General features: G+C 45.3%; 1 pseudogene; it reads left to right on the forward strand.

The window, feature by feature from the left end:
• Positions 1–23,694, forward strand: part of LOC127919359 (metabotropic glutamate receptor 5-like) — a 91,633-nt pseudogene that overhangs the window by 23,581 nt on the left and 44,358 nt on the right.

The following is a 23,694-nucleotide window of genomic DNA, read 5'->3' on the forward strand; positions in this document are numbered from 1 at the left end:
TGGTTACCAGGGTCTGTGTTAACACCTCTATCTGTTCTGTCCTGGTTACCAGGGTCTGTGTTAACACCTCTCTCTGTTCTGTCCTGGTTACCAGGGTCTGTGTTAACACTCTCTCTGTTCTGTCCTGGTTACCAGGGTCTGTGTTAACACCTCTCTGTTGTGTCCTGGTTACCAGGGTCTGTGTTAACACCTCTCTCTGTTCTGTCCTGGTTACCAGGGTCTGTGTTAACACCTCTCTCTGTTGTGTCCTGGTTACCAGGGTCTGTGTTAACACCTCTCTCTGTTGTGTCCTGTGTTAACACCAGGGTCTGTGTTAACACCTCCTGTCTGTTCTGTCCTGGTTACCAGGGTCTGTGTTAACACCTCTCTCTGTTCTGTCCTGGTTACCAGGGTCTGTGTTAACACCTCTCTGTCCTGTGTGTCCTGTCCTGGTTACCAGGGTCTGTACCAGGGTCTGTGTTAACACCAGGGTCTCTCTCTGTTCTGTCCTGGTTACCAGGGTCTGTGTTAACACCTCTCTGTTCTGTCCTGGTTACCAGGGTCTGTGTTAACACCTCTCTCTGTGTGTCCTGGTTACCAGGGTCTGTGTTAACACTCTCTCTGTTCTGTCCTGGTTACCAGGGTCTGTGTTAACACCTCTCTCTGTTCTGTCCTGGTTACCAGGGTCTGTGGTAACACCTCTCTCTGTTCTGTCCTGGTTACCAGGGTCTGTGTTAACACCTCTCTATTTGTGTCCTGGTTACCAGGGTCTGTGTTAACACTCTCTCTCTGTTCTGTCCTGGTTACCAGGGTCTGTGTTAACACCTCTCTCTCTGTTCTGTCCTGGTTACCAGGGTCTGTGTTAACACCTCTCTCTGTTGTGTCCTGTTTACCAGGGTCTGTGTTAACACCTCTCTCTGTTCTGTCCTGGTTACCAGGTCTGTGTTAACACCTCTCTCTGTTGTGTCCTGGTTACCAGGGTCTGTGTTAACACCTCTCTCTGTTGTGTCCTGGTTACCAGGGTCTGTGTTAACACCTCCCTCTGTTCTGTCCTGGTTACCAGGGTCTGTGTTAACACCTCTCTCTGTTCTGTCCTGGTTACCAGGGTCTGTGTTAACACCTCTCTGTTGTGTCCTGTTTACCTGGTCCTGTGTTGTGTTAACACCTGGTTACCCGGGGTCTGTGTTAACACCTCCTCTGTTCTGTCCTGGTTACCAGGGTCTGTGTTAACACCTCTCTCTGTTCTGTCCTGGTTACCAGGGTCTGTGTTAACACCTCTCTCTCTTGTGTCCTGGTTACCAGGGTCTGTGTTAACACCTCTCTCTGTTCTGTCCTGGTTACCAGGGTCTGTGTTAACACTCTGTTCTCCTGTTCTGTTCTGTCCTGGTTACCAGGGTCTGTGGTAACACTCTCTTCTGTTCTGTCCTGGTTACCAGGGTCTGTGTTAACACTCTCTGTTGTGTCCTGGTTACCAGGGTCTGTGTTAACACCTCTCTCTGTTCTGTCCTGGTTACCAGGGTCTGTGTTAACACTCTCTCTGTTGTGTCCTGGTTACCAGGGTCTGTGTTAACACCTCCTCTGTTCTGTCCTGGTTACCAGGGTCTGTGTTAACACCTCTCTGTTCTGTCCTGGTTACCAGGGTCTGTGTTAACACTCTCTGTTGTGTCCTGTTACCAGGGTCTGTGTTGTGTTAACACCTCTCTCTGTTCTGTCCTGGTTACCAGGGTCTGTGTTAACACCTCTCTCTGTTCTGTCCTGGTTACCAGGTCTGTGGTAACACCTCTCTCTGTTCTGTCCTGGTTACCAGGGTCTGTGTTAACACCTCTCTCTGTTGTGTCCTGGTTACCAGGGTCTGTGTTAACACCTCTCTCTGTTGTGTCCTGGTTACCCAGGTCTGTGTTAACACCTCTCTGTTGTCTGTTGTGTCCTGTTACCAGGGTCTGTGTTAACACCTCTCTCTGTTCTGTCCTGGTTACCAGGGTCTGTGTTAACACCTCTCTCTGTTGTGTCCTGGTTACCAGGGTCTGTGTTAACACCTCTCTCTGTTGTGTCCTGGTTACCAGGGTCTGTGTTAACACTCTCTGTTCTGTCCTGGTTACCAGGTCTGTGTTAACACCTCTCTCTGTTGTGTCCTGGTTACCAGGGTCTGTGTTGTGTTAACACCTCTCTCTGTTCTGTCCTGGTTACCAGGGTCTGTGTTAACACCCTCTCTGTTCTGTCCTGGTTACCAGGGTCTGTGTTAACACCTCTCTCTGTTCTGTCCTGGTTACCAGAGTCTGTGTTGGTAACACCTCTCTCTGTTGTGTCCTGGTTACCAGGGTCTGTGTTAACACCTCTCTCTGTTCTGTCCTGGTTACCAGGGTCTGTGTTAACACCTCTCTCTGTTCTGTCCTGGTTACCAGAGTCTGTGGTAACACCTCTCTGTTCTGTTGTGTCCTGGTTACCAGGGTCTGTGTTAACACCTCTCTCTGTTCTGTCCTGGTTACCAGGGTCTGTGTTAACACCTCTATCTGTTCTGTCCTGGTTACCAGGGTCTGTGTTAACACCTCTATCTGTTCTGTCCTGGTTACCAGGGTCTGTGTTAACACCTCTATCTGTTCTGTCCTGGTTACCAGGGTCTGTGTTAACACTCTCTCTGTTCTGTCCTGGTTACCAGAGTCTGTGGTAACACCCTCTCTGTTGTGTCCTGGTTACCAGGGTCTGTGTTAACACCTCTCTCTGTTCTGTCCTGGTTACCAGGGTCTGTGTTAACACCTCTCTCTGTTCTGTCCTGGTTACCAGGGTCTGTGTTAACACCTCTCTGTTCTGTCCTGGTTACCAGGGTCTGTGTTAACACTCTCTCTGTTCTGTCCTGGTTACCAGGGTCTGTGTTGTGTTAACACCTCTCTCTGTTCTGTCCTGGTTACCAGGGTCTGTGTTAACACCTCTCTGTTCTGTCCTGGTTACCAGGGTCTGTGTTAACACCTCTCTGTTCTGTCCTGGTTAAAAGGGTCTGTGTAAACACCTCTCTCTGTTCTGTCCTGGTTACCAGGGTCTGTGTTAACACCTCTCTGTTCTGTCCTGGTTAAAAGGGTCTGTGTAAACACCTCTCTCTGTTCTGTCCTGGTTACCAGGGTCTGTGTTAACACCTCTCTCTGTTCTGTCCTGGTTACCAGGGTCTGTGTTAACACCTCTCTCTGTTCTGTCCTGGTTACCAGGGTCTGTGTTAACACCTCTCTCTGTTCTGTCCTGGTTAAAAGGGTCTGTGTTAACACCTCTCTCTGTTGTGTCCTGGTTACCAGGGTCTGTGTTAACACTCTCTCTGTTCTGTCCTGGTTACCAGGGTCTGTGTTAACACCTCTCTGTTCTGTCCTGGTTACCAGGGTCTGTGTTAACACCTCTCTCTGTTCTGTCCTGGTTACCAGGGTCTGTGTTAACACCTCTCTCTGTTCTGTCCTGGTTACCAGGGTCTGTGTTAACACCTCTCTGTTCTGTCCTGGTTACCAGGGTCTGTGTTAACACCTCTCTCTGTTCTGTCCTGGTTACCTGGGTCTGTGTTGTGTTAACACCTCTCTGTTCTGTCCTGGTTACCAGGGTCTGTGTGTTTGTGTTAACACTCTCTGTTGTGTCCTGGTTACCAGGGTCTGTGTTAACACCTCTCTCTGTTCTGTCCTGGTTACCAGGGTCTGTGTTAACACTGTTCTGTCTGGTTAAAAGGGTCTGTTCTGTCCTGGTTACCAGGGTCTGTGTTAACACCTCTCTCTGTTCTGTCCTGGTTACCAGGGTCTGTGTTAACACCTCTCTCTGTTCTGTCCTGGTTACCAGGGTCTGTGTTAACACCTCTCTGTTCTGTCCTGGTTACCAGGGTCTGTGTTAACACTCTCTCTGTTCTGTCCTGGTTACCAGGGTCTGTGTTAACACCTCTCTCTGTTCTGTCCTGGTTACCAGGGTCTGTGTTAACACCTCTATCTGTTCTGTCCTGGTTACCAGGGTCTGTGTTAACACCTCTCTCTGTTCTGTCCTGGTTACCAGGGTCTGTGTTAACACCTCTCTCTGTTGTGTCCTGGTTACCAGGGTCTGTGTTAACACCCTCTCTCTGTTCTGTCCTGGTTACCAGGGTCTGTGTTAACACCTCTCTCTGTTCTGTCCTGGTTACCAGGGTCTGTGTTAACACTCTCTCTGTTCTGTCCTGGTTACCAGGGTCTGTGTTAACACCTCTCTCTGTTCTGTCCTGGTTACCAGGGTCTGTGTTAACACCTCTCTGTTCTGTTCTGTCCTGTGTTACCTCTCTGTTCTGTCCCAGGGTCTGTGTTAACACCTCTCTCTGTTGTGTCCTGGTTACCAGGGTCTGTGTTAACACCTCTCTCTGTTCTGTCCTGGTTACCAGGGTCTGTGTTAACACCTCTCTGTTCTGTCCTACCAGGGTCTGTTCTGTCCTGGTTACCAGGGTCTGTGTTAACACTCTCTCTGTTCTGTCCTGGTTTCCAGGGTCTGTGTTAACACCTCTCTGTTCTGTCCTGGTTACCAGGGTCTGTGTTAACACCTCTCTCTGTTCTGTCCTGGTTACCAGGGTCTGTGTTAACATACACCTCTCTGTTCTGTCCTGGTTACCAGGGTCTGTGTTAACACCTCTATCTGTTCTGTCCTGGTTACCAGGGTCTGTGTTAACACCTCTCTCTGTTCTGTCCTGGTTACCAGGGTCTGTGTTAACACTCTCTCTGTTGTGTCCTGGTTACCAGGGTCTGTGTTAACACTCTCTGTTCTGTCCTGGTTACCAGGGTCTGTGTTAACACCTCTCTCTGTTCTGTCCTGGTTACCAGGGTCTGTGTTAACACCTCTCTCTGTTCTGTCCTGGTTACCAGGGTCTGTGTTAACACCTCTCTCTGTTGTGTCCTGGGTTACCAGGGTCTGTGTTAACACCTCTATCTGTTCTGTCCTGGTTACCAGGGTCTGTGTTAACACCTCTCTCTGTTCTGTCCTGGTTACCAGGGTCTGTGTTAACACCTCTCTCTGTTCTGTCCTGGTTACCAGGGTCTGTGTTAACACTCTCTCTGTTCTGTCCTGGTTACCAGGGTCTGTGTTAACACCTCTCTCTGTTCTGTCCTGGTTACCAGGGTCTGTGTTAACAACACCTCTCTCTGTTGTGTCCTGGTTACCAGGGTCTGTGTTAACACCTCTCTCTGTTCTGTCCTGGTTACCAGGGTCTGTGTTAACACCTCTCTCTGTTCTGTCCTGGTTACCAGGGTCTGTGTTAACACCTCTCTCTGTTCTGTCCTGGTTTCCAGGGTCTGTGTTAACACCTCTCTCTGTTCTGTCCTGGTTACCAGGGTCTGTGTTAACACCTCTCTCTGTTCTGTCCTGGTTACCAGGGTCTGTGTTAACACCTCTCTCTGTTCTGTCCTGGTTACCAGGGTCTGTGTTAACACCTCTATCTGTTCTGTCCTGGTTACCAGGGTCTGTGTTAACACCTCTCTCTGTTCTGTCCTGGTTACCAGGGTCTGTGTTAACACCTCTCTCTGTTGTGTCCTGGTTACCAGGGTCTGTGTTAACACCTCTCTCTGTTCTGTCCTGGTTACCAGGGTCTGTGTTAACACCTCTCTCTGTTCTGTCCTGGTTACCAGGGTCTGTGTTAACACCTCTCTGTTCTGTCCTGGTTACCAGGGTCTGTGTTAACACCTCTCTCTGTTGTGTCCTGGTTACCAGGGTCTGTGTTAACACCTCTCTCTGTTCTGTCCTGGTTACCTAGGTCTGTGGTAACACCTCTCTCTGTTCTGTCCTGATTACCAGGGTCTGTGTTGTGTTAACACCTCTCTCTGTTCTGTCCTGGTTTCCAGGGTCTGTGTTAACACCTCTCCCTGTTCTGTCCTGTTTACCAGGGTCTGTGTTAACACCTCTCTCTGTTCTGTCCTGGTTACCAGGGTCTGTGTTAACACCTCTCTCTACTTTGTCATGGTTACCAGGGTCTTTGTGATGCCATGCGGCCTATCGACGGTCGTAAGCTGCTGGAGTTCCTGATGAGGACCAACTTCACTGGAGTCTCTGGAGAAACTATCCATTTTGACCAGAACGGAGACTCACCGGGCAGGTGTGTGAGAGTGTGTGTGTGTGTGTGTGTGTGTGTGTGTGTGTGAGTGTGAGTGTGCATGAGTGTGTGTGTGCGTGAGTGTGTTTTTGTGTGTGTGTGTGTGTGTGTGTCTGGACAGACTCTTCTGTTTGACCAGCTGAGACATTTTTTTTAGGGGCGAAAGAAAGAAAGAAAGAAAGAAAGAAAGAAAGAAAGAAAGAAAGAAAGAAAGAAAGAAAGAAAGAAAGAAAGAAAGAAAGAAAGAAAGAAAGAAAGAAAGAAAGGGGGTTTTATTGGAAGTGCTGTTTTGATGATCTAGTGATTGTTATTATTGACCCTTGTGGAATGTGTGTGTTTTAGGTATGAGATCATGAACTTTAAGCGTCTGGGCGGTGGCGGTGATGGTGGCGGTGGCGGTGGGGAGCAGTACAGTTATATCCATGTGGGGAGCTGGGACCAGGGAGGACTGAGGATGGACGACGAAGAGATGTGGGCTAACGCCTCCACCATTATACAGTCTGTCTGCTCTGAACCCTGCCAGAAGGCACAGATCAAGGTAGGTACACACACACACACACACACACACACACACACACACACACACACACACACACACACACACACACACACACACACACACACACACACACACACACAACCCTTGGCACATCTTGATTGTTCTTTGGCTCTGAAGTTATGGGTGTCTGTGATCCAGAACATTAAATCCCCACCAGGTCTACAGACCTTCCTGTTTCCGAAGCACAACATTCAGTGTCATCAGACTGTGATAGGCAGCCTCTTGCAAGTCCGATCTGCGATGGATTTTAATATTAAAGTATTTTTCGGCTGCCAACACGTAATCCATCATGTGCTCCGTGCTCTAAAAAACAAACCGTCATGTGCTCCGTGGTCTAAAGAACAATATGTCATGTGCTCCGTGGTCTAAAGAACAATCCTTCATGTGCTCCGCGCTCTAAAAACAATCATTCATTTGCTCTAAAAAACAATCATTCATGTGCTCCGTGCTCTAAAAAACAAACCCTCTTCTGACTAGGCTGTAAAGAGAATGTCGGGCAGACTGCTCTGATTGGATAGAGAGAAGTTCGGGCAGACTGCTCTGATTGGATAGAGAGAAGGTCGGGCCGACTGCTCTGATTGGATAGAGAGAAGGTGGATTTCTCCGTTCACTTGTTTCAACCGATCACTTCTCCCTTCGCATGTTTGGGTCTGTCTGACCGTTCAGAGTTCTGCTGCCTCCTGATCGCCTGCTACTATGACGAATCACATGGATATTAGCTAGCGAGCTGTCAGTGTGTATAACAAGCCGAGCGAAGGGAAAAGGGAAGTCTGATGCGCTTTCTGATTGAGTCACAGCAAATGTGTCTGCTAACTACAAGAGTAGACCTGGGATACACACAGAGTTGACCTGGGATACACACAGAGTTGACCTGGGATACACACAGAGTTGACCTGGGATACACACAGAGTAGACCTGGGATACACACAGAGTAGACCTGGGATACACACAGAGTTGACCTGGGACACACACAGAGTAGACCTGGGATACACACAGAGTTGACCTGGGATACACACAGAGTAGACCTGGGATACACACAGAGTAGACACACAGAGTAGACCTAGAATACACACAGACACACAGAGTAGACCTGGGATACACACAGAGTAGACCTGGGATACACACAGAGTAGACCTAGAATACACACAGAGTAGACCTGGGATACACACAGAGTAGACCTAGAATACACACAGAGTAGACCTAGAATACACACAGAGTAGACCTAGAATACACACAGAGTAGACCTAGAATACACACAGACACACAGAGTAGACCTAGAATACACACAGAGTAGACCTAGAATACACACAGAGTAGACCTGGGATACACACAGAGTAGGCCTGGAATACACACAGAGTAGACCTAGAATACACACAGAGTAGACCTAGAATACACACAGAGTAGACCTAGAATACACACAGAGTAGACCTGGGATACACACAGAGTAGACCTGGGATACACACAGAGTAGACCTAGAATACACACAGAGTAGACCTAGAATACACACAGAGTAGACCTGGGATACACACAGAGTAGACCTAGAATACACACAGAGTAGACCTGGGATACACACAGAGTAGACCTAGAATACACAGAGTAGACCTAGAATACACACAGAGTAGACCTAGAATACACACAGAGTAGACCTAGAATACACACAGAGTAGACCTGGGATACACACAGAGTAGACCTAGAATACACACAGAGTAGACCTAGAATACACACAGAGTAGACCTGGGATACACACAGAGTAGACCTAGAATACACACAGAGTAGACCTGGGATACACACAGAGTAGACCTAGAATACACACAGAGTAGACCTAGAATACACACAGAGTAGACCTAGAATACACACTGAGTAGACCTAGAATACACACAGAGTAGACCTGGGATACACACAGAGTAGACCTAGAATACACACAGAGTAGACCTAGAATACACACAGAGTAGACCTAGAATACACACAGAGTAGACCTAGAATACACACTGAGTAGACTTGGGATACACACAGAGTAGACCTGGGATACACACAGAGTAGACCTAGAATACACACAGAGTAGACCTGGGATACACACAGAGTAGACCTAGAATACACACAGAGTAGACCTAGAATACACAGAGTAGACCTAGAATACACACAGAGTAGACCTAGAATACTCACAGAGTAGACCTAGAATACACACAGAGTAGACCTAGAATACACACAGAGTAGACCTAGAATACACACAGACACACAGAGTAGACCTAGAATACACACAGAGTAGACCTGGGATACACACAGAGTAGACCTAGAATACACACAGAGTAGACCTAGAATACACACAGAGTAGACCTAGAATACACACAGAGTAGACCTAGAATACACACAGAGTAGACCTAGAATACACACAGAGTAGACCTAGAATACACACAGAGTAGACCTAGAAGACACACAGAGTAGACCTAGAATACACACAGAGTAGACCTAGAATACACACTGAGTAGACCTAGAATACACACAGAGTAGACTTGGGATACACACAGAGTAGACCTAGAAGACACACAGAGTAGACCTAGAATACACACAGAGTAGACTTGGGATACACACTGAGTAGACCTAGAATACACACAGAGTAGACCTAGAATACACACAGAGTAGACCTAGAATACACACAGACACACAGAGTAGACCTAGAATACACACAGAGTAGACCTAGAATACACACAGAGTAGACCTAGAATACACACAGAGTAGACCTAGAATACACACAGAGTAGACCTAGAATACACACAGAGTAGACCTAGAATACACACAGAGTAGACATAGAATACACACAGAGTAGACCTAGAATACACACAGAGTAGACCTAGAATACACACTGGAAGCTTCCGGTAACACAGTTAGGACATAATGTCGCTGGATTCTAATCCACTCGGACAGTTCTCTATTTTTTATGTATTTTCCACACCCTGTTTGATCTCTCCTCTCTACCTGTCCCCAGGTAATCTGTAACACCCTGTTTGATCTCTCCTCTACCTGTCCCCAGGTAATCTGTAACACCCTGACTCATCTCTCCTCTCTACCTGTCCCCAGGTAATCTGTAACACCCTGACTCATCTCTCCTCTACCTGTCCCCAGGTGATCCGTAAAGGTGAGGTCAGCTGCTGCTGGACCTGTACTCCCTGTAAAGACAATGAGTTTGTGTTTGATGAGTACACCTGCCGTGCCTGTGACCTAGGGGCCTGGCCTACCGACGACTTGACAGGTACACAAACACCCCCCCACACACACACACACACAGGTACGAACACACACATGCACACGTCTGGGTGGCGGTGGTGTGGAGCAGTACAGTTATATCCATGTGGGAGCTGGGACCAGGGAGGACTGAGGATGGACGACGAAGAGATGTGGGCTAACCCCTCCACCATTATACAGTCTGTCTGCTCTGAACCCTGCCAGAAGGCACAGATCAAGGTCACAGAGAGGAGTGACTGGCACATAGACATTGTGGAGCCAACTAACTGGTTCCACATTAATCACGCCATCCCTTCACATGGTTTAGGAATAGTTACACATTCACAGATTAGACAAACCTGACCTCTCCCCTCTCTGGGACCCAAGTAACTGAGCCCAGAGAAGGGATAACTGCAAACTGCCAACAGTATAGTCCAAATGAAGACATTCTAATGACAATAAATAAGATAGGTAACATAGATTTTTTTTATTTTATTTTACCTTTATTTAACTAAGCAAGTCAGTTAAGAATGAAATCTTATTTTCAATGACGGCCTAGGAACAGCGGGTTAACTGCCTGTTCAGGGCAGAACGACAGATGTGTACCTTGTCAGGGGTTTGAACTTGCAACCTTCCAGTTACTAGTCCAACGCTCTAACCACTAGGCTACCTGATTCTGCTATCACACCTCCGAAACAAGACTCAGCCAAGCTGCACTGCTTCTTGACTCAATGCTCGCTTCACCTGGAAGCCGGAGGAAACACCGTACACCTGGTGGAGGAAACACCGTACACCTGGCGAAGGAAACACCGTACACCTGGCGAAGGAAACACCGTACACCTGGTGAAGGAAACACCGTACACCTGGTGAAGGAAACACCGTACACCTGGTGAAGGAAACACCGTACACCTGGTGAAGGAAACACCGTACACCTGGTGAAGGAAACACCGTACACCTGGTGGAGAAACACCGTACACCTGGTGAAGGAAACACCGTACACCTGGTGAAGGAAACACCGTACACCTGGTGAAGGAAACACCGTACACCTGGTGAAGGAAACACTGTACACCTGGTGGAGGAAACACTGTACACCTGGTGGAGGAAACACTGTACACCTGGTGAAGGAAACACCGTACACCTGGTGAAGGAAACACTGTACACCTGGTGAAGGAAACACCGTACACCTGGTGAAGGAAACACTGTACACCTGGTGAAGGAAACACCGTACACCTGGTGGAGAAACACCGTACACCTGGTGAAGGAAACACCGTACACCTGGTGAAGGAAACACCGTACACCTGGTGAAGGAAACACCGTACACCTGGTGAAGGAAACACCGTACACCTGGTGGAGGAAACACCGTACACCTGGTGAAGGAAACACCGTACACCTGGTGAAGGAAACACCGTACACCTGGTGAAGGAAACACTGTACACCTGGTGGAGGAAACACTGTACACCTGGTGGAGGAAACACTGTACACCTGGTGAAGGAAACACCGTACACCTGGTGAAGGAAACACTGTACACCTGGTGAAGGAAACACCGTACACCTGGTGAAGGAAACACCGTACACCTGGTGAAGGAAACACCGTACACCTGGTGGAGGAAACACCGTACACCTGGTGAAGGAAACACCGTACACCTGGTGAAGGAAACACCGTACACCTGGTGAAGGAAACACCGTACACCTGGTGAAGGAAACACCGTACACCTGGTGAAGGAAACACTGTACACCTGGTGAAGGAAACACCGTACACCTGGTGGAGGATACACCGTACACCTGGTGGAGGATACACCGTACACCTGGTGAAGGAAACACCGTACACCTGGTGAAGGAAACACCGTACACCTGGTGAAGGAAACACCGTACACCTGGTGGAGGAAACACCGTACACCTGGTGAAGGAAACACCGTACACCTGGTGAAGGAAACACCGTACACCTGGTGAAGGAAACACCGTACACCTGGTGGAGGAAACACCGTACACCTGGTGGAGGAAACACCGTACACCTGGTGAAGGGAAACACTGTACACCTGGTGAAGGAAACACCGTACACCTGGTGAAGGAAACACCGTACACCTGGTGAAGGAAACACCGTACACCTGGTGAAGGAAACACCGTACACCTGGTGGAGGAAACACCGTACACCTGGTGAAGGAAACACCGTACACCTGGCGAAGGAAACACCGTACACCTGGTGAAGGAAACACCGTACACCTGGCGAAGGAAACACCGTACACCTGGTGAAGGAAACACCGTACACCTGGCGAAGGAAACACTGTACACCTGGTGAAGGAAACACTGTACACCTGGTGAAGGAAACACCGTACACCTGGTGGAGGAAACACCGTACACCTGGTGGAGGAAACACCGTACACCTGGTGAAGGAAACACCGTACACCTGGTGAAGGAAACACCGTACACCTGGTGGAGGAAACACCGTACACCTGGTGGAGAAACACCGTACACCTGGTGAAGGAAACACCGTACACCTGGTGAAGGAAACACCATACACCTGGCGACCGTGTCAGCATGCACTGCGCCCGGCCCACCACAGGAGGCGCTAGAGAGCGATGGGACAAGAACATCCCTGCCAGCCAAACCCTCTCCTAACCTGGGTGACACTGGACCAATTGTGCGACCGCCCCATGGGTCTTCCGGTTGCGGCCGGCCCACCACAGGAGACGCTAGAGAGCGATGGGACAAGAACATCCCTGCCAGCCAAACCCTCTCCTAACCCGGGTGACACTGGACCATTGTGCGACCGCCCCCATGGGTCTTCCGGTCGCGGCCGGCAACGATACAGTGCCTTAGACCACTGCACCACTCGGAAGGCTGTTTTAGAGAAACTTACCCCAAAACAGTAAATCACTTCCTCATCCTCGCTTTGTAGTATAGGGCCCCCTCCCCCAAAAACATGAACAAACCCAAACAAACACTCCAAAAACACCCAAATACATCCTTTTAGATACGGGGATCCCTCAGCATAGTGATGCAGGTCTTTAGATGTTATAGACATGAGTACGTGTCCTTACGAACTTTAACCGCAACGTCAGTGCAGAAGTGATACAGTCAGTCTCTCTCCTCAACTCTGGCACGAATGGTATTTATATCATCCCTCTGATCACAATGAAGAGTAAATCTGTGCCGCTCTGTTCTGGACCAGCTGCAGCTTAACTAGGTCTTTCCTTCAGCACTGGACCACACGACTATAATCAAGATGAGACATATATATTTTGTCCTGTTTCACACAGGTGTGTTTGTTGTTGTTGCATACCTCAATTCCCCCGAGACATCCCTCAGAGAGTGAGGTCACAGTCAGGGTCAGACATTATCAACAGTGACCCTCAGAGAGTGAGGTCACAGTCAGGGTCAGACATTATCAACAGTGACCCTCAGAGAGTGAGGTCACAGTCAGGGTCAGACATTATCAACAGTGACCCTCAGAGAGTGAGGTCACAGTCAGGGTCAGACATTATCAACAGTGACCCTCAGAGAGTGAGGTCACAGTCAGGGTCAGACATTATCAACAGTGACCCTCAGAGAGTGAGGTCACAGTCAGGGTCAGACATTATCAACAGTGACCCTCAGAGAGTGAGGTCACAGTCAGGGTCAGACATTATCAACAGTGACCCTCAGAGAGTGAGGTCACAGTCAGGGTCAGACATTATCAACAGTGACCTCAGAGAGTGAGGTCACAGTCAGGGTCAGACATTATCAACAGTGACCCTCAGAGAGTGAGGTCACAGTCAGGGTCAGACATTATCAACAGTGACCCTCAGAGAGTGAGAGGTCACAGTCAGGGTCAGACATTATCAACAGTGACCCTCAGAGAGTGAGGTCACAGTCAGGGTCAGACATTATCAACAGTGACCCTCAGAGAGTGAGGTCACAGTCAGGGTCAGACATTATCAACAGTGACCCTCAGAGAGTGAGGTCACAGTCAGGGTCAGACATTATCAACAGTGACCCTCAGAGAGTGAGGTCACAGTCAGGGTCAGACATTATCAACAGTGACCCTCAGAGAGTGAGGTCACAGTCAGGGTCAGACATTATCAACAGTGACCCTGGAACACTAACGGTTAAGTGACATTTCTCTTTCTGATATTTCTGATATTTCTTAATTTCTTTATTTTTACTTTTCTGGATTGTGTGTCTATTGTATTGCGAGGTATTACTGCACTGTTGTAGCTAGAAACACAAGCACTAGAAACTCTAGCCCCGGTAAGCACAGGAAGTTGGCGCAGGTCTTCTACCTGGCTTCGCCACACTTCCTGTGTGCCCCCCAATACATTTTTGGGGCTGATTCTCGGGCTTCCATCCACGCCGCCTCATACCAGTGCCTCTTCGCCTTTGCCGCCTCCAGCTCTTCTCTGGGGCGGCGATATTCTCCTGGCTGTGCCCAGGGTCCTTTTCCATCCAACTCATCCTCCCATGTCCAGTACTCCTCGCGCTGCTCCTGCTGCCGCTGCCTGTCACCACGCTGCTTGGTCCTGTTGTGGTGGGTGATTCTGTCACGGGATTCTTCCGTTGAAGGAGAGGCGGACCAAAACGCAACGTGGTTATTATTTATGGTTCTTTAATAAATAAACTATACATGAACAAACTACAAAACAATAAATGTGAAAACCCGAAACCAGTCCCGTGTGGTACAAACACTGACACAGGAGACAATCACCCACAAAACCCAATCAGAGACAATGACTAACACCTGCCTCTGATTGAGAACCATATCAGGCCCAAACACAGAAACAGACAAACTAGACACACAACATAGAATGCCCACTCAGATCACACCACTGACCAAACAAAACATAGAAACAGACAAACTAGACACACAACATAGAATGCCCACTCAGATCACACCCTGACCAAACAAACATAGAAACAGACAAAGCAAACTATGGTCAGGGTGTGACAGACCACCCCTCCTCTCTCCACGATGGAGCAGCGTGTCCTTCATCACACGCCCATCACGTCCATCCTTCATCACACGTCCATCCTTCATCACACGCCCATCCTTCATCACACGTCCATCTCATCACACGTCCATCCTTCATCACACGTCCATCCTTCATCACACGTCCATCCTTCATCACACGCCCATCCCTTCATCACACGTCCATCCTTCATCACACGTCCATCCTCATCACACGCCCATCCTTCATCACACGTCCATCCTTCATCACACGTCGGATCAGCGATGGATCAAATGATGGAGAGGATGGACTGATGGGAGAGGATGGACTGATGGGAGAGGATGGACTGATGGGAGAGGATGGACTGATGGAGAGGATGGACTGATGGGAGAGGATGGACTGATGGGAGAGGATGGACTGATGGAGAGGATGGACTGATGGAGAGGATGGACTGATGGGAGAGGATGGACTGATGGGAGAGGATGGACTGATGGAGAGGATGGACTGATGGAGAGGATGGACTGATGGGAGAGGATGGACTGATGGGAGAGGATGGACTGATGGAGAGGATGGACTGATGGGAGGATGGACTGGGAGAGGATGGACTGATGGGAGAGGATGGACTGATGGAGAGGATGGACTGATGGGAGAGGATGGACTGATGGGAGAGGATGGACTGATGGAGAGGATGGACTGATGGGAGAGGATGGACTGATGGGAGAGGATGGACTGATGGAGAGGATGGACTGATGGGAGAGGATGGACTGATGGAGAGGATGGACTGAAGGGAGAGGATGGACTGATGGAGAGGATGGACTGATGGAGAGGATGGACTGATGGGAGAGGATGGACTGATGGAGAGGATGGACTGATGGGAGAGGATGAACTGATGGAGAGGATGGACTGATGGAGAGGATGGACTGATGGAGAGAATGGACTGATGGGGAGAGGATGGACTGATGGAGAGGAATGACTGAAAGGGAGAGGATGGACTGATGGGAGAGGATGGACTGATGGAGAGGATGGACTGATGGAGAGGATGGACTGATGGAGAGGATGGACTGATGGAGAGGATGGACTGATGGAGAGGATGGACTGAAGGGAGAGGATGGACTGATGGAGAGGATGGACTGATGGGAGAGGATGGACTGATGGGAGAGGATGGACTGATGGAGAGGATGGACTGATGGGAGAGGATGGACTGATGGAGAGGATGGACTGATGGGAGAGGATGGACTGATGGGAGAGGATGGACTGATGGGAGAGGATGGACTGATGGGAGAGGATGGACTGATGGGAGAGGATGGACTGATGGAGAGGATGGACTGATGGGAGAGGATGGACTGATGAGGGGGTTGGACGATGGAGAGGAATGACTGATGGGAGGGGATGGACTGGATGGAGAGGATGGACTGATGGGAGAGGATGGAGTGATGGAGAGGATGGACTGATGGAGAGGATGGCCTGATGGGAGAGGATGGCCTGATGGGAGAGGATGGACTGATGGAGAGGATGGACTGATGGAGAGGATGGACTGATGGAGAGGATGGACTGATGGGAGAGGATGGACTGATGGGAGAGGATGGACTGATGGAGAGGATGGACTGATGGGAGAGGATGGACTGATGGAGAGGATGGACTGATGGAGAGGATGGACTGATGGGAGAGGATGGACTGATGAGAGATGGACTGATGGGAGAGGATGGACTGATGGAGAGGATGGACTGATGGAGAGGATGGACTGATGGAGAGGATGGACTGATGGAGAGGATGGACTGATGGAGAGGATGGACTGATGGGAGAGGATGGACTGATGGAGAGGATGGACTGATGGGAGATGGACTGATGGAGGACTGATGGAGAGGATGGACTGATGGGAGGATGGACTGATGGAGGATGGACTGGAGAGATGGACTGATGGGAGAGATGGACTGATGGAGAGGATGGACTGATGGAGAGGATGGACTGATGGGAGAGGATGGACTGATGGAGAGGATGGACTGATGGGAGAGGATGGACTGATGGGAGAGGATGGACTGATGGAGAGGATGGACTGATGGAGAGGATGGACTGATGGAGAGGATGGACTGATGGGAGAGGATGGACTGATGGAGAGGATGGACTGATGGGAGAGGATGGACTGATGGGAGAGGATGGACTGATGGAGAGGATGGACTGATGGAGAGGATGGACTGATGGGAGAGGATGGACTGATGGGAGAGGATGGACTGATGGGAGAGGATGGACCGATGGAGAGGATGGACTGATGGGAGAGGATGGACTGATGGGAGAGGAGTGGTCTCCCTACTTCCCCTCCGACCCCCCCACCATGCAACGCTACAACCTCCTTGGTCTGCTTCATATGTCTCCCCCTCCCCCACTCCCATTACTCTCATCTTCTTGCCTGTGTACTGAGGACATATACGGGTAATACCGTGACCTCAGAACCCGTATCTACTAAACAATATCTACTGCAAAGGTGTTCATCATAATGTTCACATATATCCCATCCGATTTCATATGTACACCAGCTGAGATGGGCCGTAAAACACGGGAGAGGAAAATGCACTCAACTCCTCGAAAAATGGGGCACCGCACATCGGTTGATGCGATCCCATACACGATGATTTGGGAGAGACAAAGGAACGGCGACATCTGTCACGAATGGACAGAGACGTCAATCAACTTAATAACCGGCTGTCGTCAGAGTTGAGCAGGTTCAGAGTTGAAACCAACAACAGTATTCGTTCAGCAGAATAGAAACCGGGTGCATGTCTCCACGGCATCCAGAAAACTCTGCTGCTGAGCCGGAGAGAGCTTCTTAAAATTCTGCATCAGCATTGTGTCGTCAGGGCTGTTGTCCTGTTTCCATTTTCTCGTAGACGGCCTTTGATTCCCCACTTCTCATAAGGACGCTTTTTTTCTCTCAGACATTCTCGTTGCCACAGTGACCAGAAATCCCGCAATAATGACATGCACATGTTGGTTTCAACTCGGAACCTGCTCAACTCTGACAATCTTTATGTATATCAGACAGATTCCATATTTAATCTCTATCAACAATGACAGAATATTTCTCCTGCCTACCACCGTGAATGTCTTTTCCACGTTCAGTTGTCCGGTCCTTTTCAACAGTGTTTTTCTCACTTGAAGATGCCACGATATTCACTTCAAAAGTTGTATGAGATATACCTTATATATTTATTTAACCCCAAAAGATATATAACCCTTAACCTATCTATAGAAGACATGTATATAACCCCTAACCTATCTATAGAAGACATGTATATAACCCCTAACCTATCTATAGAAGACATGTATATAACCCCTAACCTATCTATAGAAGACATGTATATAACCCCCTAACCTATCTATAGAAGACATGTATATAACCCCTAACCTATCTATAGAAGACATGTGTATAACCCCCTAACCTATCTATAGAAGACATGTATATAACCCTAACCTATCTATAGAAGACATGTATATAACCCCTAACCTATCTATAGAAGACATGTATATAACCCCCTAACCTATCTATAGAAGACATGTTATATAACCCCTAACCTATCTATAGTAGACATGTATATAACCCTAACCTATCTATAGAAGACATGTATATAACCCCTAACCTATCTATAGAAGACATGTATATAACCCCTAACCTATCTATAGTAGACATGTATATAACCCCTAACCTATCTATAGAAGACATGTATATAACCCCTAACCTATCTATAGAAGACATGTTATATAACCCTAACCTATCTATAGTAGACATGTATATAACCCTAACCTATCTATAGAAGACATGTATATAACCCTAACCTATCTATAGAAGACATGTATATAACCCCTAACCTATCTATAGAAGACATGTATATAACCCCTAACCTATCTATAGTAGACATGTATATAACCCCTAACCTATCTATAGTAGACATGTATATAACCCCTAACCTATCTATAGAAGACATGTATATAACCCCTAACCTATCTATAGTAGACATGTATATAACCCCTAACCTATCTATAGAAGACATGTATATAACCCCTAACCTATCTATAGAAGACATGTATATAACCCTAACCTATCTATAGAAGACATGTATATAACCCCTAACCTATCTATAGAAGACATGTATATAACCCTAACCTATCTATAGAAGACATGTTATATAACCCCTAACCTATCTATAGAAGACATGTATATAACCCTAACCTATCTATAGAAGACATGTATATAACCCCTAACCTATCTATAGAAGACATGTTATATAACCCCTAACCTATCTATAGAAGACATGTATATAACCCTAACCTATCTATAGAAGACATGTATATAACCCCTAACCTATCTATAGAAGACATGTTATATAACCCCTAACCTATCTATAGAAGACATGTATATAACCCCTAACCTATCTATAGAAGACATGTATATAACCCCTAACCTATCTATAGAAGACATGTATATAACCCCTAACCTATCTATAGAAGACATGTTATATAACCCCTAACCTATCTATAGAAGACATGTATATAACCCCTAACCTATCTATAGAAGACATGTTATATAACCCTAACCTATCTATAGAAGACATGTATATAACCCCCTAACCTATCTATAGAAGACATGTATATAACCCCTAACCTATCTATAGAAGACATGTATATAACCCCTAACCTATCTATAGAAGACATGTATATAACCCCCTAACCTATCTATAGAAGACATGTATATAACCCCCTAACCTATCTATAGAAGACATGTATATAACCCCTAACCTATCTATAGAAGACATGTATATAACCCCTAACCTATCTATAGAAGACATGTTATATAACCCCTAACCTATCTATAGAAGACATGTATATAACCCCTAACCTATCTATAGAAGACATGTATATAACCCCTAACCTATCTATAGAAGACATGTTATATAACCCCCTAACCTATCTATAGAAGACATGTATATAACCCCTAACCTATCTATAGAAGACATGTTATATAACCCCCTAACCTATCTATAGAAGACATGTATATAACCCCTAACCTATCTATAGAAGACATGTATATAACCCCCTAACCTATCTATAGAAGACATGTATATAACCCCCTAACCTATCTATAGAAGACATGTTATATAACCCCTAACCTATCTATAGTAGACATGTATATAACCCCTAACCTATCTATAGAAGACATGTATATAACCCCTAACCTATCTATAGAAGACATGTATATAACCCCTAACCTATCTATAGAAGACATGTTATATAACCCCTAACCTATCTATAGTAGACATGTATATAACCCCTAACCTATCTATAGAAGACATGTATATAACCCCTAACCTATCTATAGAAGACATGTATATAACCCCTAACCTATCTATAGAAGACATGTATATAACCCCTAACCTATCTATAGAAGACATGTTATATAACCCCTAACCTATCTATAGAAGACATGTATATAACCCTAACCTATCTATAGAAGACATGTATATAACCCCCTAACCTATCTATAGAAGACATGTATATAACCCCTAACCTATCTATAGAAGACATGTATATAACCCCTAACCTATCTATAGAAGACATGTTATATAACCCCTAACCTATCTATAGAAGACATGTATATAACCCTAACCTATCTATAGAAGACATGTTATATAACCCCTAACCTATCTATAGTAGACATGTATATAACCCCAACCTATCTATAGAAGACATGTATATAACCCCTAACCTATCTATAGAAGACATGTATATAACCCCTAACCTATCTATAGAAGACATGTTATATAACCCCTAACCTATCTATAGTAGACATGTATATAACCCCTAACCTATCTATAGAAGACATGTTATATAACCCCTAACCTATCTATAGAAGACATGTATATAACCCCTAACCTATCTATAGAAGACATGTTATATAACCCCTAACCTATCTATAGAAGACATGTATATAACCCCTAACCTATCTATAGAAGACATGTATATAACCCCTAACCTATCTATAGAAGACATGTATATAACCCCTAACCTATCTATAGAAGACATGTTATATAACCCCTAACCTATCTATAGTAGACATGTATATAACCCCTAACCTATCTATAGAAGACATGTTATATAACCCCTAACCTATCTATAGAAGACATGTATATAACCCCTAACCTATCTATAGAAGACATGTTATATAACCCCTAACCTATCTATAGTAGACATGTATATAACCCCTAACCTATCTATAGAAGACATGTATATAACCCCCTAACCTATCTATAGAAGACATGTATATAACCCCTAACCTATCTATAGAAGACATGTATATAACCCCTAACCTATCTATAGAAGACATGTTATATAACCCCTAACCTATCTATAGAAGACATGTATATAACCCCTAACCTATCTATAGAAGACATGTATATAACCCCTAACCTATCTATAGAAGACATGTATATAACCCCTAACCTATCTATAGAAGACATGTTATATAACCCCTAACCTATCTATAGAAGACATGTATATAACCCCTAACCTATCTATAGAAGACATGTTATATAACCCCTAACCTATCTATAGAAGACATGTATATAACCCCTAACCTATCTATAGAAGACATGTATATAACCCCCTAACCTATCTATAGAAGACATGTATATAACCCCTAACCTATCTATAGAAGACATGTATATAACCCCTAACCTATCTATAGAAGACATGTATATAACCCCTAACCTATCTATAGAAGACATGTATATAACCCCTAACCTATCTATAGAAGACATGTTATATAACCCTAACCTATCTATAGAAGACATGTTATATAACCCCTAACCTATCTATAGAAGACATGTATATAACCCCTAACCTATCTATAGAAGACATGTATATAACCCCTAACCTATCTATAGTAGACATGTATATAACCCCTAACCTATCTATAGAAGACATGTATATAACCCCCTAACCTATCTATAGAAGACATGTATATAACCCCTAACCTATCTATAGAAGACATGTATATAACCCCTAACCTATCTATAGAAGACATGTTATATAACCCCTAACCTATCTATAGAAGACATGTATATAACCCCTAACCTATCTATAGAAGACATGTATATAACCCCTAACCTATCTATAGAAGACATGTTATATAACCCCTAACCTATCTATAGTAGACATGTATATAACCCCTAACCTATCTATAGAAGACATGTATATAACCCCTAACCTATCTATAGAAGACATGTTATATAACCCCTAACCTATCTATAGAAGACATGTATATAACCCCTAACCTATCTATAGAAGACATGTATATAACCCCTAACCTATCTATAGAAGACATGTATATAACCCCTAACCTATCTATAGAAGACATGTTATATAACCCCTAACCTATCTATAGAAGACATGTTATATAACCCCCTAACCTATCTATAGAAGACATGTATATAACCCCTAACCTATCTATAGAAGACATGTTATATAACCCCTAACCTATCTATAGAAGACATGTATATAACCCCTAACCTATCTATAGAAGACATGTATATAACCCCTAACCTATCTATAGAAGACATGTATATAACCCCTAACCTATCTATAGAAGACATGTATATAACCCCCTAACCTATCTATAGAAGACATGTATATAACCCCCTAACCTATCTATAGTAGACATGTATATAACCCCTAACCTATCTATAGAAGACATGTATATAACCCCTAACCTATCTATAGAAGACATGTATATAACCCCTAACCTATCTATAGAAGACATGTATATAACCCCTAACCTATCTATAGAAGACATGTATATAACCCCTAACCTATCTATAGAAGACATGTATATAACCCCTAACCTATCTATAGTAGACATGTATATAACCCCTAACCTATCTATAGAAGACATGTATATAACCCCTAACCTATCTATAGTAGACATGTATATAACCCCTAACCTATCTATAGAAGACATGTATATAACCCTAACCTATCTATAGTAGACATGTATATAACCCCTAACCTATCTATAGTAGACATGTATATAACCCCTAACCTATCTATAGAAGACATGTATATAACCCCTAACCTATCTATAGTAGACATGTATATAACCCCTAACCTATCTATAGAAGACATGTATATAACCCCTAACCTATCTATAGAAGACATGTATATAACCCCCTAACCTATCTATAGAAGACATGTATATAACCCCTAACCTATCTATAGTAGACATGTATATAACCCCTAACCTATCTATAGAAGACATGTTATATAACCCCTAACCTATCTATAGAAGACATGTATATAACCCCTAACCTATCTATAGAAGACATGTATATAACCCCTAACCTATCTATAGTAGACATGTATATAACCCCTAACCTATCTATAGAAGACATGTATATAACCCTAACCTATCTATAGAAGACATGTATATAACCCCTAACCTATCTATAGAAGACATGTATATAACCCCTAACCTATCTATAGTAGACATGTATATAACCCCTAACCTATCTATAGAAGACATGTATATAACCCCTAACCTATCTATAGAAGACATGTATATAACCCCTAACCTATCTATAGAAGACATGTATATAACCCCTAACCTATCTATAGTAGACATGTATATAACCCCTAACCTATCTATAGAAGACATGTATATAACCCCCTAACCTATCTATAGAAGACATGTATATAACCCCTAACCTATCTATAGTAGACATGTATATAACCCTAACCTATCTATAGTAGACATGTATATAACCCCTAACCTATCTATAGAAGACATGTATATAACCCTAACCTATCTATAGAAGACATGTTATATAACCCCTAACCTATCTATAGAAGACATGTATATAACCCCTAACCTATCTATAGAAGACATGTTATATAACCCCTAACCTATCTATA

Source organism: Oncorhynchus keta, unplaced genomic scaffold (genome assembly GCF_023373465.1).
Source record: "Oncorhynchus keta strain PuntledgeMale-10-30-2019 unplaced genomic scaffold, Oket_V2 Un_contig_16448_pilon_pilon, whole genome shotgun sequence".
NCBI lineage: Eukaryota > Metazoa > Chordata > Actinopteri > Salmoniformes > Salmonidae > Oncorhynchus > Oncorhynchus keta.